Here is an 11147-nt window from a genome sequence, read left to right on the forward strand (position 1 = left end):
AGTACTGCCTAAACGACGCAAGAATTCATTTGATAATTGATAAATGAGTTATATTCTTTTGTTTCTAGGGGTGATTTAATGTTTAAGAAGAAGTGTAAACATGTGAATAACTTAGGTTCACACCTTGGTACACATAGTACCTAGAAAACTTGGAGGGTGTGGAATTGAGAATATGGTAACCTTCATTTATAACTCATGTATGTGAGATGTATGTATTTGCATACTAATTATTCAATTGGTTTTTAACATGCACTGAATTATTCATGGCCAACAAGGTGTTGGAAGAAGTGTAAAGAGAGAAAACAACAATCATATGACATAACCAGTTTATATGTGGAGTATTTTTTTAGTACCAAACAACTATGTTCTTGGCTAAGGACAAGTTAATATTGTTATTATACTTCAAATATAACATTGAAGTCCATACTAGACTAACTATCATAGTCAATAGTTTGTTTTAGTCTGTTGTTACTAAACCCTTCTCTAGTGACAAATTTAAATCCCAAAACTCAAAGTTATTGGTATGATAAAGTGTAGTATGCATGATGATACTATTTTGTTGAAATTATCCTGAAACTACAAGATACATGCAAAAGGTTAGCTAAATAAAATCACTTGAATACGTTGACATAAAAATTATTTACTTATGCTCTAGTTGCAGAAATTGAACAGGTCCATGAAGTTCCTTATTCTCCACTCGACAAACCGAGCATAGTTTGATTGAACTTGCCTAAAGGTAATATGAATAATTGAATGAAATTTTGGCATAATACTAACATGGTTGAAAACATGTGGATGAGGTATATGTCATGAAGATGATGATATGGACATTGGTATGGTGTACAAAAGGAGCCACTAACAAAATTGCAATAATTCTCACCAAGCATAACATCATGGTTGCACTCACTCCCCCAAACACCATTAAGAAAATGATTGACTTTGCCAAAGATTTAATATGCCCAAAACAACACAAAGGAGTATACTCTATTCCTTGTTCATGTGGTAAAGTATACATTGGTGAAACAGGAAGATTTGTGGGTATAAGATTAAAAGAGCACATAAGTGATATAGCAAGGAATAGGACAAAAAAATCAGCATTGGCGGAACATGCATGCTCCTCTTCACACTACATTTGCATGGAAGATGCAAAATTAATTCAAAAGAGGAAAAGAGCACATAAGTGATATAGCAAGGAATTGGACAAAAAAATCAGCCTTGGCCAAACATGCATGCTCCTCTTCACACTACATTTGCATGGAAGATGCAAAATTAGTTCAAAGAGAGGGCGATTATTTAAAAAGAAGGGTGAAAGAGGCCATTGAAATTGAGAAATCATCCAACACAATGAATAGAGATGATGGTCTAAAACTAAGTAACTCTTGGAAACCCTTATTAAAACATAATTAATAATTAAATACATTTTAATATATATATATATATATATATATATATATATATATATATATATATATTTATTTATTTATTTATTTATTTATTTATTTAACAGAAACGGTTATGGAGTGTTTGTATTCATCTTGGCCTGAATGTCGAAAATCTGATTACATTGGAGATCTCTTTGCCCTATTCCCACTCACTGCAGTGACTAAGTATGCAGCTGGAGCTTGCAAAACTCTTTCTTAGTAAAGAGTCCATGGAATCAATTTCAGAGATTTTCCCCCACTTGAAGATGCAGACAAATTTGTTTAATATCAAGCAGTAGAACATGGCAGCATTCAGATTATAGAATGGGTTCCCATGATTCTTTTCCGTCTTTCATCTTGGTTCCGGTAGAGAGGAGGACAAATTTTTTGGCTTCTATGTCCGCCTCTTTATTATGGGTTCTCAGCACATGATAATAATTCAAGTCCTGAAAGTAGCTTTCCAAGCCTTTGATTCTGGTTATCAATCTTGCTAGTTTAAGATCCAGAGCTGGGGATTTGGAGGCCATTGCGTTTATGATGATCTAGGATTCGCCTATAACATTAGCTTCTTTTATGTTTAATTCTTTGAGGATCTTGAGACCTTGAAAGAGGGCTAAGGCCTCCGCTTGAATGCTGGAAGAATATCCGAGACCCCAAGCATAGGAGTGGATTTTTTCTCCTATTGGGTTTAAGATAACACCTCCTGCTCTAGCTTTGCCCGAATTACCCTTTGCTGCCCCGTCAAAAAAGAGGGAGTGTCTTACTTGCGTTTTGATCCAGTCTTGAAAGTCACTTTCAGACTTCCTTATTTTCCAGTGTTTAACGATAGGGGCGTTTCTGACTGTTGGTTGGAATTGAAGACCTAGAATCGATCCCCAAATGATGTCCTATTGACTGAGATTGGAGTCATCTTTTATATCAGCCAAGCACTCCTTGATTTGGCATTTGATTTTGTTTTCTAAAATCTTGTGATTCTGCTTTGTATTTCTGAAGATTCTTCTATTACGTTCTAGCCCTATCTGCCAGCTTATGATCTTTGGGAGGACTGCCCACGCAGTTTTAATGATCTGATTTTTAGGAGCTGGGCCAGGGTATCTGGTTGTCCAAATTGAAAAGAGATCCACCATGGTGCAAGGGAGCTTGAAATTTGGATCCGGATTTTGGATAAGGGAAATCCATACCTGCTTGGAGAAGTTACACTCTAGAATCAAATGAACTGTTGACTCTGCGTTCTCACTGCACAATGAGCAGATGGAGGGACTGTACAAACCTTTCCTCTGTAATATGTCATAGGTTAAGATTTTACCTGGTAGAGCAGCCAGGCAAAGAAGTCAATTTTGGGCCATGAAGGAGTGTGCCATACACCTCGCCATGGAGCTGGATTAGGGGGAACATATGGACGCTCATTCAATTTGATATACCCCAGGAAGACTGCGTAACCTCTGATGCTCATCCCCCAACCTTTCTGATCTCTTTTCCTCATATGTGTGGGCGCCATTCTGTGCAAGCAATCAAGTAACGTGGCCCATTCATTTGTCAATTGCTCCGGCACCTCGATGCGTTTCCAACTTGCCCAAATATCATTGTTCCATAGTGAAATATCCCACAGCGTGCGCAGTCCCTCTCTGTCCATCTAGCAACGCAGCATGTTAATGGAGGCTTTGTTTTCAACTGATTCTTTATTCATGGTTCTATCAGTCCAAATGCTGACCTTTTTGCCATTTCCTGGAATCCAATAGGAGTGCGCTATAATTAGAGGGGCAGCTTTAGCATAGCTTCAGGAATGTCGAGTTAGGCCTTTGAATAACATTATCCAGACATCTGGTGCGGGATCCCCTGAAATATTTTTTCCAGAGAGCCACTTGAGCCCAGCCAGGATTGGGTGCAATGATTTTCCATATGATCTTTGCTGCCATTGCCACATTCTGCTGGCAGAGATTTTTAAAATTTAAGCCACCCTCCCACAAAGGCTTGGTAATGGTTTCCCAACTTATAAGAGGAATCTTATTTTCGTTTTGTTTTCCTCCCTTCCAGAAGAACCTCCGAATATATTCTTCCATTTTTTTGATGATGATTGTCGGAGCAAGAAGCCCAGTGAATTGGAATAAAGGGAGACTGATAAGCACTGATTTAATTAAAACTGATTTTCCAGCAGTATTGAGCCAAGAGTAGCCCCAGGCTTGTATCTTTGACTTGATTTTTTCTAGCTGTGGGAGCTAGTCTTTGCTAGTAGGCTTCTTATGGTAAACAGGTAGTCCCAAATATTTGAAAGAAGACCATGAGGAAGAGGTTGTGAAGCCCAAACATCTAGAAATATCGGATAACACCCTGGGTGTAATATTCTAGTTGTAGATGTGGCATTTGCTCTTATTTACAGCGCTGCCTGAGGCCTTACTGAAGTCATCCAAAACCACTTTGAATTTTGATGCAGAGGTGAGTGTGGCAGGTCCCAGTAACAAAGTGTCGTCCGCGAACAAGGCGTGATTTATGTTTTTTACCCCTCTTGCAATACACAATCCATTGATGTCTTGATCTTGCATCTTTTTGTTTAACAGGAAGTTGAGGATAGAATCTTGGATGACAAATAGCAGAGGGGATAGAGGACACCCCTGTCTAAGTCCTCTCGAAGCTTTGAAAAAGTCAGTGACTCTTCCATTCACTAGTGGGGCGATCCATGGCTTCGAGATGCATGCCCGGATCCATTTAATGAAATTTTCTCCAAAACCAAATTTGCTCAAAACATTTAAAAGAAAGCTATGATTTACTCGATCAAATGCATTGGCTAAATCACGTTTAATTACCATACCTTGCTCTTTTCGGAGAAGACTTGAGTGAATTGCCTCTTGAACGAGAATGAAGTTGTCCACGATCTGCCTTCCTTAGATGAAGCCTCCTTGGTTCTCAGGGATTTTTTGGGTAGAATGAGCTTCAATCTGTTTGCAATTATTTTGGTGATTAATTTTGTATCCAGTGTTACATAGGGAGATCGGACGAAATCTGCTGAAGATGTTGGCGCCTTTCTCCTTGGGGATAAGGGCTAAGAAAGCAGAATTCGTGCTGCCTCCTATTTTCTGAGTGTTCTGAGACTTTTGCACCATTTTGAGCAGATCCTTTTCTATAATCGGCCAGCAAGCTTGGAGAAATCTGGCCGAGAAGCCATCCCACCCAGGGGCCTTATCCGGATCCATATCAAAGAGGGCTTTTTTCACTTCATCCTTAGTGATTTTGGCCTCAAGAGTTTCCTTTGTTCGCTAAGATATTACAGAAGGTATAACATCTAGCAGATCTGAATATTGATTCGGATCCTTGTCCTCACTATACAAGCTTTGAAAGTGTAAAAAGGCTGCTTTCTTTATATACTTAAAATCCTTATGTATTTCATTTTCCTCTTTAATCTCCGAGATAGTGTTAAAACATTTCCTTGCCTGGGCTTGTTTGTGAAAAAAGGCAGTATTCCTATCCCCTGCTTTGAGCCAGAGATTGCGGGATTTTAGTCTCCAATATTCTTCTTCAGCTAAGCAAGCCTTGTGGTAGCACTGTTGCAGATGAGATTCATGTTCTAGCACCTTCTTAGTGATTGTATCATTCTCCATACGCTTTTGGTGGGAGGCAAGCGAGGCTTTCATGAATTTTCTGTCTGTAGCCGAATTGGATAGAGTTTTAGCCCAACTTTTGAGAGTTCCTTTTACCCTTCTAAGCTTTTCTTCCCAGATATAGAAAGGCGAACCTTTGACCGACTGATTCTAGCAATCCTTGACAATTTGCATGAATTCTGGCTTCTTTATACAGAGCGGACTAAAACGAAAGGGGATAGGACACAAATCAAGATGAGATAGAAGCTCTAGTTTAATGGGCTTATGGTCCGATATGCTATTAGGAAGAATATGCATTCTTGGTTCTAGGCCTAGCAGCAAGAAGGAACTTTGAATAAAGAATCTATCTAGCCTGGCAGCAATATGGCCAAGGCCCATTCTTTTATTAGACCAAGAGTACTTACCGGAAGAGGGTTTGATATCCAGCATGTCCCAATCCTACAAAATGTCCTCCACCCATTCCCTTGTTGGATCATGTACTATGCTACCTCCCCTTTTTTCGGTGAATGGAGAATGAGATTGAGGTCTCCGGCTATAATTATATTTCAATGTTTTTCAAATCTGCTTGTTGTCTTATGGAATCCCAACAGTTCTTTTTTTCCCCAACATTGACTGGAGAGTAAACATTAAAAAGACAAAAAATTCCCTTGGTGTCTAGGTTCTGCATTTTCAACAGCAACCAGTAGGTATTTCTAGCTTCAAATAGGACTGCAAATTTTCTGATGTTCCATAAAGTGTCGATTCCTCCCGAGGCTCCTCGGGTAGAGATTGCTCTTGCTTCACTTTTGAACCAGAGTTTCTTGCTTGTTTGAAGGAAGACTGTGTCTTCCAACTTTGTCTCCTGGACGAGAAGTATGTCTGGAGTCTCTGTTCTGATTAAGTTTCTGATGGCTTCTTCCTTAGCTTTGCTCCCCATACCTCTACAATTCCAGGAGATGAGCTTCATTATTTGTGTTTCTGGTGGGCTCCCTTGGAACCTTGGATCTGGCTATTCAACATCTTTGACTTTGGAGCTAGCAGTTTTTCCAAGGTTGGTTAGCTGCCCGGAAGTTTTTCTTTGTAGGTCTCCAGCTCCCTTTTTTCCCTGTCAGTTTTCCGGCCTCTTATAGATCTTCTTACCGAGGTTTGGGACTATCCTATTTCCCCTTCCTCTTCTGAGTCTTCAGATTCCTGTTCTTCTTCCTCCTCTTCTAAAATCTTACCTTTGGGATCTTCAGTATTGACTCCTTTGAGGGAGGCTGAGGGGGTACCTTTTCCTGAAGGAGCTATTTTATGGACCTCGGTCTCCTGAGTCATTTCTGTCTCCTTTTGTACCTCGACCTCCTGGGTGCCCTCTATTTGCGAGCTCAGAGGGTCGAACTTGTTTTCTAGCGCAGTCTTGGTCGGGATCTGGTGAGCAGTAGTCCGATGAGGCCCTTTGTCGTTAGGGCCTCGCGGTTTCTAATTCTTAGGATGTGATTTGGATCTCTTGACTTGGTTCCATCCGTCCTCCTTCCCCTGCGCAGGCTCATTGTTGGTCGGGCAATCTCTGGCGAAGTGTCCATAAACATGACATTTCCGGCATTTGAAGGGCAGCTGTTCATAATCCAATTTCTGTAAATGCGTCCAACTTTCGACCTTTATTGTGATGGCCTCTGGTAGTCCCACCTCTAGATCAACCTCTACGCAGATCCTGGTGTTAGCGCTTGGAATTTTACCTCAGGCTGAAAAAGGTAAACTCCAAGGCAACATCAAACCACTTAGCCTCGTAGCTAGCCCTACGGGGCAGGAGAGGGCTCTCTCAGGTCTATCTCGATACAAAATCTTCAAAGGGCAAGACAACCAATAAGGAAACACTGATTTTAGGCTAGTAAACTGATTCAAAAGTTTGAATTGGGGAGTTTTAGGATTTTGGTGGAAAGTTGGGGAAGGGCAAATTTTGGTGCGGGTATTGGACACAGTTTCTGCAGGGGGTTCTTTGGGGCGAGGTAGGAGACAGTATTGATGCCTTTTGATAGAGGTGGATGGATGAGAATGACCGGTGAGGAGTTAAGGAGAGCAATTAATAACCTTGAATTCCCCTTAAACAGTTGAAAACATTGATATTAAGCAAACTTAATAGCAGAGCATGACAGTCATGAATTATACTTTAACACTTCATTTGCCTAATTTGCAGAAGGAAAAGTAAGGAAATGATTCACATAACACACTTACAAGTACAAGGAGAAATACACCATCAATACATGTGACCACAAGAATCCCAAAAAGGATTGCAAAACCCTTGTCTTCCTTTGCCAAAAATTGCAGAGAGACAGTGAGTAATACAATAAGAGCTTCTTCCTCAAGAGTGCAACCCTCCAACCTCTGAAAATGACTAAGAAAATACATAATATAGGCAATCTAACACCTTTCCTTGCCTCTCGGGGTCGAGCTCATCCTTCTAGGAGCTGTTTCAACCAATTCTAAATTGAGCACTAAAATCTAGGCAGTCAAAACAACTTGCCTCTATAAGCTAGGAAACCAATTCATTCATTAAATGTTTGTCTATCTTATGAATGAATCTTCTAGAAGAGATAAATAAGTGTCAAAATATCATAAAATTACATCATTTACAACAAGGAGGATTAAAATCAACTCCAAAAAGTCAAAACTGCGTTTTGCTGAGCTGTAAGTTGAATTCCTGTGCAAACTGCCTGATGGGTCGCGCGCAATTCCTGAATGGGTCGCGCGCCTTTGGAGGCACTTTTGAGGCACTTCCATGTGTCCAAATGAGGCAAAAGTGGGCTTGTTGGAAAGGTATGGATGTCTACTTCCCAACCCAAATTGAATTTTTTAATTTGGTGGTCATTTTCCCCTCCAAAATTGCAATCTCCCAAGACTGCTTCCTGTGTGTCAAAAATGTGGCAGAAAGTCTTTTTTTGCTTGTTTTTTGACTTTATGGAGGCCCAAAACTTGGTGAAATTTCTTGGTAATGGCTGAGAAAGTGTAACTTTCCATGAAAAATCCAGAAATGCTGAGTTTTTCCAAAATGGAATTGCCAAACGAAAGGGTCACGCGCGGCGCGCGACCCATTGGTGGAGAAAACCTGTGTTTGGCACAAAAAATTCACAATTGACAAACTTTTCTCCAAATTTCTTGAAATTTGGTCTGAAAGTCCCCAATAAAGTACCATGCTCATTCAAAGAGGCTTTGGCCAAAATTTGGAGTGGATCGGGCCTTTTTCTTCGTTTTAGTGCCTTGGCCAACCTCCTTGGATCTAGCGATTGTAATTTTGACATTTCTCTAAAACCATGACACCTGTGAAAAAAGTGAAGGAGGTTTTTCTTCTTTGGCATGTTATGGACAAAAACCTCTCTCAGTTTTCCAAAATTCATCTTTTATTGCTCTGGAACATCATTTGAGTGCGACTTGTCCCGATGTGTGAAACAAGGAATTTTGTCGAAATGGAGCGAAATGAAGGGGATAGGGGGCTTATAAATTCTTGGGGAAATTTTTGGGAGTGGGGAGGGATGTTAGGAAGCAGGGGAAAGTGGAATCTTAGAGATTGAGTGAGAGGAAGGGGTCCAAAAGGGAAAAACACAGGCCCAACCTAGAAAATTGCCAAGTTGTAGCTAGAAACTAGGGTTTGTGCAAAAATGAGGAATTTGGCGGATCTCAGTGATGGAAAGTGTTTGATAAGGTACATGAAGGATAGGGGAAGGTGTATGAACATCTGGATACAAGTTTTGCTAATGATTTGACCATTCAAGAGAAATTAGCTTTCAAAACCCTAGGAGAGGGAAATGACCTTGCCTAGGCGCAACTGAAGCATGAACAAGATGTAAAATGACTCATTAGACATTGAGATGATAATGAAAACCCTATGAATGATGATAGACTCAGCTGAATAATGACATGGACCGACATTTTGACAACTTTAGAACGAGTGAAAGCAAACCCTAAACCTAATGCCTAGTGACCAAATTTTGCTTGAAAACTCTTTGAAATGACAAAATTTGACCTTGACACTTGAAAACCACTTTGTAAGAGCACGTTTGATCACTGGAGGAAGGCTGGAAAGACTGACACTAACATTGGATCGAATGGGGATGGTAGCTCCTTGGAGATGCCAAGAACCTTAGAACTCTAGGAGAGCAGACCAGTGTTTTCCAACCATTGGGCAATGGAGTCATTATTTGACAAACAATACAAGACTTTGACACATTTATTGACTGAAAATTGATTCAAACCCACTGAATTATGAAACCTACATGACTGACAACTGACTCACAAATGACTCATGACTGGCTTAACAAAAACAAGAACTTACAAAGCTTATTGAAGGGCAGCAGTCCATCAAGATTTGAAATCATGATGACAACCACCTTGTTTCTTACAAAACAATATACCATCAAACTATATCAAAATGCCAATGCAACCAATCAAGCAGATGCCTTCTTGATTGATTCTTCTTATCAGATCTTCTGGTCAACAGTACAAACCTATCACTGGGCATCCAAAAACATAGTTGACCATGGCTGCAACAAAACACTGTAATAAAAACTTTCACTGTTGGCTGCAACAAACTTGCTAGAGGATCGTAAAAAACATGAAGATTCACCATTGCCACCTCCTGCTGAAAGATCAAGGTGTCCTTTGTTTCAATTTCTGATTTGCCTTCCTCATGTGCTTCAGTAAAAGTATGCTCATGGGCTTCAAAAAACTCTGAACAGGTAGATGAGCAGATCTCTTTTTGTAAAAACATTTCAACACATGAGACATATGAAGAATCTGAAAGGTAATCATGTATGCTATGATCTTCTATAGTCTGACAATATGGTAGGTCATCTTCATATGATATCACAACCAAATTATCAAGTTCCTTATTACATTCATCAATCATGAGAAAAGAAATTTCAGATGTTTCGTGAAACCCAACACTGACATTTCTATCAACCATCATAGATTCATCCAGAGAAACCTTTTCACTTACTTGAACGAAGATCTTGTCTTGTTTTTCACAGAGGCAATGAACTACCTCCTCATGAAGATCTAGTGCTGGTGAGATGAGAGCATTTAGGTATACTACTCCATTTTCTTCATTTGAGGCAGCCGCGACAATACAACTTTCTTTTATGAGATCCGGAACAACATGTTTTGCCTCATCACAATTTATCTCCCGACCTGATTTATCATCATCACTTTCTGAGATTGGAACATTACTTTCCTGCGTTACCTGCATGTTGTCTTCTTCTATGGACAGATCTGAAACAACATTTGCTCTTTCCTCATTTTCAACCATATGGAAATCTTCAGCCTGCTGATCTTGACAAGTATCCTCTAAGATTTCTGTGTGCTGTTGAAATGGATTCTCATACAGAGCCTCCATAATCTCAACGTCCATAAAATTATCATCTTCGTAATATTTCTCAAGGCTTTCAATAAAACTATAAGCATGATTGCAACAGTCATGAACCAAATTTAATGATGGATAAGATGCTTGATATCTTTCAATAAACAAGGCATGAAAATCCTTTAAACAGTAAATACAAGCAGGCGGCAAACTTTCATACCAAGATTGAGCTTCACCTTCCAGAGTAGCCAGGAATATCTTCATCAAGCAATCTTCAGGAAAATCCACCTTCAACTTGCGAATATGCATATGAAATCTAACTAGATGTAAAGCAGCATCCTTCTTACCATCATCTTTAAATGTAGGCAAATTCCTTGACCAATCTACCTTCGGAATTTTATTTGGAAAACCAGGGATGTGATCTCGGCTCAGGGGAGCGTATCTTCTTGCAATCCGATCCATCTTGAAAAGCTCAAAGCTACTGATCTCTCTGCAGTGAAGTCACCATGAAGCATAGATCTCTGGAGTTTTCAGAGAAGGAGTCGCTAGTGAATGATTTCAGCCTTGCCAGTGTCGAGTCGTTGTCCACTATCAACAATCAGATCTGCACTTGATACATGTACTGGGGTAAAATGCAAATGAAGTGTTGTATTCACAAGCTCACGGAGATGGACTGAAGCAGCGTTTATCTACTTCCGCTTATGCAAAGCAAAAGCGTTTCGAAGGCTACCTGGCATAACTTCAGGCTCTGTCTAAGACTTATGAAACCAACACATCAATCAACAAACAATTTGTTCTTCCCCAGTATGGTCGCCAATATGT

Source organism: Pinus tabuliformis, chromosome 1_2 (assembly GCF_031772625.1).
Source record: "Pinus tabuliformis cultivar Carrire ecotype Pingquan chromosome 1_2, CPIR1, whole genome shotgun sequence".
Classification (NCBI taxonomy): Eukaryota; Viridiplantae; Streptophyta; class Pinopsida; order Pinales; family Pinaceae; genus Pinus; species Pinus tabuliformis.